General features: G+C 42.3%; 1 pseudogene; it reads right to left on the reverse strand.

Annotated features, from left to right (window-relative positions):
• Positions 1 to 547: 547 nt before the first annotated feature.
• LOC109828113 lies at positions 548 to 2,893 on the reverse strand (annotated as a pseudogene).
• Positions 2,894 to 7,256: the final 4,363 nt, after the last annotated feature.

The raw sequence follows: 7,256 nt of genomic DNA on the forward strand, positions 1-7,256 counted from the left end.
ACAGATTGTGCCTGAAGTTGAAAACTAATCAATTTACCATATAATTTTACATCAACATGTTACAGTACTCAGTTCTTTGTCAAATATCAATCACAATATAAAAGAAAGGCAGCCCTACTAAACAATATTGATAAGCATATCAGAAACTATTCCTGCATGATAACATGGTAAGCATTATAATCAGTCTATGAATCAGCAGGATCTTTATGCATGTACACCAGAAAAAGGTTTAAACGGATTCTAGAATACAGAAGAAAGAGCGAAATTGATCTGAAGTGTAACATTGAGGTTACTAGTAAAAAAATACAAACTACTAATATCGACATAAAAGTTTCAGGGGAAATTTATCACTAACCTGAGATGAAGTAGCTCCAGACTGTCTACCAGAAGCTGCATTCCTCCTGGCACTTCCTCCACTTTTCGGAGAAATTTGTTGATCTACATTACATGGTTTAAACCATAATCGTTCTAATATGCTTGGCTATTTGGTATGTGAAACACTGTTCTAGTTCCTGCTGCAGAAACATTATGACTGGTTCCCACCGAGTCATCGCTTTGAATAGTATCAATTTGGTTAATTTGGTGATTAAATGAGAGGTTCACCGTGTCCTTCTTTGAAAATTGAGTTGTCGCAGCTCGTGCACCTGCAATGGTTGCATCAATGCTCGATGGTTTCGCTACTGCAGAAATTCTGGATACAGTGAATTTCGAGGTAAGCGCTCCTGGCCTTAGCGATGACAGATTATGTGGGTCTAGAAGTGGAAACTTCCCGGTTGAGGTCCTTCAACTTGACGGAGGCCTCGTACGGCTGCATCATAAATCTGAGAGGTAATAAGTGCACATTGAAAATCACAAGAACAGTGGTCAGATATGTAAAAGCCAAAATAAGCTTTGCCCAACATAAAAGAAGAATTTTGACTGCTTACCCTTTTTTCAAATTATAGACCCCTTGATAACCTCTCATTTCAAATGGAACCGTCAATTTCTACATTGATAAATTCCATAAGAATCTTAGAAAAGACATCTAAACCAAAAATTTGTAAATTAAAAGCAAAAGCAATAGGCAACTGATAGCATGTCACGCAACCAATTAATAAACAATTGAAATATCGTCATTTAGTATTAGAATCTATGATGTCATATTTTTAAACCTTAATTATTTATGTATACATGTGGTTGTTCACAAAGCCAGCAGAAGTGTGTTAAACCTTCAAGCCTTACCTGTAAGAATTCATCATTATTGATCAATAAGGGAGGGAAAATAGAGAGGTTATACCAAAATATTGATCAAGAGAATATTAAAAATGTACTCATAGAGTAATTCAAAGGTTTACCGATTCTGGTACAGCCTCCCAGCCCACTAGCTCTTCACATTTAAGATATCCGACAACTTCAACACAGCCTATAACCAGAATCATATACAACAATTAGTTACATGGTGACGCTATAATGAGGAGAAACAATGACAAAGAATTTCGTTCCAGATCATTTCATAGCAAATAATATCCAAATACCTTGATTGTAAGATTATGTGTAAAGAAATATAGTCCATCTATTATTAATGCACATGACATAAATATGTGAAACTTACAAATGGTCATACATAAATCAAGTCCAGCTCTTATCATATCATATCATATCAGTACATATTAAATGAAGGAAATGTATGATCTTTCTGGTTACGTAAATCATATCATACTTGTCTTAGAACAAAATACAAAACCGAAAAAGCTAATTCCTAGGGGTAGCTGAAGAAGAATAATCCAAGGCAGTTTTTACCTCAGATCGATGGTAAGAACATAAAAATTTGGTACGGATTAAATATGCCGCTATGCCTACGGACATGGTCCTTTCTTTTCTATGTTTACATACATTTCAATACAAACATGACAAAGAATTAATAAGCACCATATAGAAATTAAACAGATTCCACACTAAACGTACTCGTTCTAACTTATATATAGATCAATGTTAATTTTCTTAAACTTTAGTCTACGGGGGAAAGTTGCGATCTTTAATAAAAATATAAGAAAAAATATCGAATTCAGTACGCACCAAGAAGTCGAGACACCGAATAATGCTCAGGGAACTTAATATCAGTAATCCCATTAACAGCATAAATCTCCCTGTAGAAATCCTCCATTGCTTTGATGGTCTCGGGCTCTGGAACTTTGGAAGCAACATGAATCCAAAGACGACCTTCAAATTACAAGAAAATCATATTAAAACAAATTCAAACTTAAAAAAAAACCCTAACACTGTTGTGCGCAGCGGAAATTTCGGCAGCACTTCGGCAGCACAACAAGAGAGATTAGATCGATAAGAATTCCCGTTTCACCAAGGAAACAAGAATCTGAAGCGGATATCTCAACCAAGTGAGATATCGGCTCTTCCTCTCATCAGTTCTAGGACTGACCTGTCGAGGGATCCTACAAGCTATTACAAATCACGACAAGAACACAACTTTTACGTGGTTCGGCAAATAGCCTACGTCCACGGGGCAAGGAGGGGGAGATCTACTATTAGAGGGAGAGATACAACTAGGGTTTACAATCTCACAAATAAAACCCTCTCAAACAAACTCTCAAATCCCTCTTACAAAATCTCTCTCAAAGGAACAGAAAGACTCCTGCAGCCGCCCAATGTTTCCTCTGCAGCCGCACACCCAAGACCAAAGCTCCTTGCACTTTTCGTCTGCTGCAGCCGCCTAATGCTTTTCTTTTCGCTCACCTGCAGCCGCTCCCAATCTATCTTGCACTCGTCCTTTCTCAATTGCCCAATCCTCTACAGCTAAATCAAACCCTAAGAATAGGTATATATATATAGGACGGATATGAAGAATCGGATGGGCTGATTTCAATTTCGTGGGCCTTTTCTTCACGCGGAACCGCATCAGGTGAGTCCGCGTCAGGTGAGTCCCCCACATCACAATTCTCCACCTCGGTGAAGTTTATTTCAAAACTAAGCCGACACCAAAGCAATCAAATGTCCCACTTGTTGTGTCCAGTACGCCGTGAAGTTAATTCACGACAACGGACTCAATCCACAATAAGTCGGGAATCCGAACGAGAGTCCAAACAATCTCACCCCCATCAAATAATCCAAACCGGCTGCATCTGAAAGACTGCCTACGTATCCTCTTGCCCAAGGAATCAAGCCGAACGTAGTTCACCCAAATAGCCTCGAAAGGCCTCAACACCGATGAGTGTTCAAAAGTTCCAAACAATGACCAAACTTAATACCTGAAACAACTTTGGTCAACATATCTGCAGGGTACCAAACTTAATACCTGAAACAACTTTGGTCAACATATCTGCAGGGTTATCCTTCGTGTGGATCTTCTCTAACATGATGTCTCCTTCATCCAAAACGTCACGAACAAAATGGAATCTGACATCGATATGCTTCGTGCGTGCATGATAAACTTGGTTCTTCGCCAAATAGATAGCTGACATGCTATCACAATATACCCGAAGGGTCTCCTGTGCAATCCCCAAGTTCTCCAATAATCCCTGCAACCACAAAGCCTCCTTCACAGCTTCAGTCAACGCCATATACTCTGCCTCCGTAGTGGAGAGAGCCACTGTAGAATGAAGTGTGCATCTCCAACACACCGGTGCTCCTGCTAGTGTAAACACATATCCGCTAGTAGACCGGCGCTTGTCCAGATCCCCCGCATAATCAGAATCCACGTAACCAATACAATCCTGCCCTGTCTTCTCATTCTTCTGAAATACCAAACCAACATCCACGGTACCTTTGATATACCGTAGAATCCACTTCACGGCCTCCCAATGACCCTTCCCGGGGTCGTGCATGTACCTAGATACCATGCTCACGGCCTGTGACAAATCTGGCCTTGTACACACCATCGCATACATCAAGCTACCCACAGCATTGGCATATGGAACTTTGGACATGTATTCCCGATCCTCAACTGAAACAGGTGACATCTTAGCTGATAGCTTAAAGTGGGGAGCTAATGGAGTACTCACCGCCTTGGCATTGCCATCATAACTGAATTTCTTCAGCATCTTCTGCAAGTAACTCCTCTGTGTCAACTTCAACATCCCCTTCACCCTGTCTCTCTCAATCTCCATACCCAATATCTTCTTTGCTTCTCCAAGATCCTTCATCTCAAATTCGGATGACAACTCCTTTTTCAACTTTCTAATAGCTGAAGTATTCCTGGAAGCTATGAGCATATCGTCAACATATAACAACAAATAGATATACTCACCATTCTGTATGCCAATAAAATACGAATCGACGAATGCTTCACAACAGGTGAAAATACCTCGTTGTAATCAACGCCCTCTAGCTGTGCATATCCCTTGGCAACCAATCTGGCTTTGAATCTAATTTCCCCAATAGAGGATCCCTCTTTCTTTGCATATACCCACTTGCATCCAATAGCCTTCTTACCCTTCGGTAGCTTTTCAAGTTCCCAAGTGTCGTTCTTATGAAGAGACTGCATCTCTTCCTCCATGGCTTCCCTCCACCTATTCGAATCAGAGCTTGACTCTGCTTCCTTGAATGTAAAAGGAACCAAATCATCAACGACTTCTGCTGATAAAGCATATGCAACCATGACATCGTTATATCTAGCTGGCCGACGAATGTTTCTTCTTGGTCTATTAGCTGCAATGGACTCCTGAACATGACCCTGTTCCTGAGTCCCAACATCCACTGTATCCTCTAAATGCCCGGCTGTCATCCCATCTCCTTCCAATGTCACCTCTGTAGGAGCCTCAATGGATACAATGCTATCTGGAGTTGGTGGAGTCACATCATCCTCCACCTGCTGCGATATCCCAACTGTCTGGTCTTCCTCCACCTGCTGAGGAACTTGAGACTTCATCATGTACGCCTCGTCAAATGTGACATCCCTGCTAATAACTATCTTCTTGTCTTATGGATCCCATAACTTAAAGCCTTTAACTCCATCTTTAAATCCCACAAAGACTGCTTTCCTCGCCCTCGCGATTCAATTTACCATCACTGACATGGTAATAAGCTGGACACCCAAATATCCGAAGCGACTCATAGTCACTAGCTACCGAACCAGCCAACGCTCCAACGGGTCTTCCCCTGTATCGCAGTGCACGGCAACCTATTCACGAGATGGCTCGCATAAACAACGCTTCGGCCAAAAGGCATCTTGACAATCCACTTTTGTCATCATACATCGCACCTTCTCCAGTAAGTACGGTTCAACCTTTCAGCACACCCGTTCTGTTGCGGGTCTCACGTTATCGACTGTGAAGTGTCGTCTATGCCGTGATCCCGGCAAAACTGCAGAAACGATCACTCTTATACTCTCCTCCATTGTCTGAACGAAGAGTTTTTACCTTTCTACTGTCTGCAGCTCCACTTTTCTCTCACTCCACAAAAAAAATCCACGACCTGATGTTTATGCTTTCATTCGGTTATAACCCAATTCCTCCTGGAATAATCATCAATGAAAGTGACAAAATAGTTGGCTCCACCAAGTGATGTGTGCTTGGAAGGGCCCCAAACATATGTGTGAATATAGTCCAATATACCTTGGGTATTGTGAATAGCGGTGCCGAATTTCACTCTTGTCTTCTTCCCAAGTATGCAATGTTCGCACAGCTCCATCTTGCAGGTCTTCGCACCCTTCAATAGCCCCTGCTTCGCCAATACCTGCAGGGACTTATCACCAGTGTGTCCCAATCTCATGTGCCATAAGCTGGTAGTATCTTCCTCTGTGGTAATAGAAGCTGCCAGACCCCCTGTTACTGTCTTGCCCTTCAAGTAGTAAAGGTTGTTTCTCCTGACACCTCGCATCACCACCATGGACCCCTTTGTGACCTTCAGAGTCGCATTCTCCAAGATCACCTTATAGCCAGCTGCCTCCAAAGTTCCAAGCGAAATGATATTCTTCGTCAATTGAGGAACGAATCTCACTTCCTTCAGCTCCCGAGTCACCCCGTCACACATCCGGATCCGTACTGTACCAATACCACCAATAGGGCATACGTGATCATTACCCATGAGCACGACATCCCCTCTTTCCAACTCCTCAAAGCTGGAGAACCAATCCCTCCTAGGGCAAATATGGTATGTAGCACCAGAATCCATCATCCACTCCGTAGAGTCAGCGTAACAAACTGACGGTAGTGCAGAGCAGGAATAGCCTGAAGAATCTGTATCTGAATTGTCATCACTAGCCTTAACAACATTCACTTCTGAAGCTTGTACAGCTTTCCCTTTATTCTTCCCGGCTTTATCTTTCAACTTTGGGCAGTCGTTCTTCCAATGTCCTTCTTCTTTGCAAAAGCGACATTGATTCCTACCAATATTTCTATGGCCACCTCTTGACTTCGATCTTGAGCGATCACCTGGACGACGGTTTGGACCACGGCCTCGAACTGCTAATGCATCTCCCGATGCCTTCTCGGAGGGTTCGCCATCACTCTTCCTCAACTCATAATTCACCAAAGCTGAGGTCACCTCCTTGTAGCTAACCGTAGTTCTTCCATTTATCATAGTGAGAACAAACGTTCCAAAATCATCCTCCGGCAATGAACACAATAGTAGCATCGCCTTGTCTTCATCCTCAACCATGATATCTACATTGGCCATATCCGAAATTAGCTTCGTGAAGTTGTTAACATGCTCCCGAATGGAAACTCCCCTCTTCATCTTGAATTGGTAAAACCTCTTCTTCAAGTGAAGCCGATTCTCAATGCTCTTCGTCAGATACTTCTCATTGAGTGTTTCCCACATTCTCTTCGCCGACGTCTCGTTCATTACGTCATAAATAAGATCCGGCGTCAAGCATGACCGAATAACTCCACAAGCCCTACTATTCATTTTCTTCCAAACCTTGTCCTCCATATCAGCGGGTTTCTCTTGTAACTCAAGAGTCTCCTCCAAATTTTGTGCATCCAAGGCGTCCATCACCTAACACCTCCACAAACCGAAATTGATCTTGCCGTCGAACTTCGAAACATCAATTTTTGTATTATTGATGCTCAGACTTTGTATCGCCTTTGAAAAAGACGATCCCGATGTGCTTGTTTCTCCCATGTTGTCGATCTAATCTTCAAATAGGAATCCTTCAGCGAAATCCTTCGAACAAGCTCCCAAAGCTCTGATTCCACTTGTTGTGCGCAGCGGAAATTTTGGCAGCACTTCGGCAGCACAACAAGAGAGATTAGATCGATAAGAATTCCCGTCTCACCAAGGAAATAAGAATCTGAAGCGGATATCTCAACCAAGTGAGATAT

Source organism: Asparagus officinalis, unplaced genomic scaffold, assembly GCF_001876935.1.
Source record: "Asparagus officinalis unplaced genomic scaffold, Aspof.V1 AsparagusV1_Un732, whole genome shotgun sequence".
NCBI lineage: Eukaryota > Viridiplantae > Streptophyta > Magnoliopsida > Asparagales > Asparagaceae > Asparagus > Asparagus officinalis.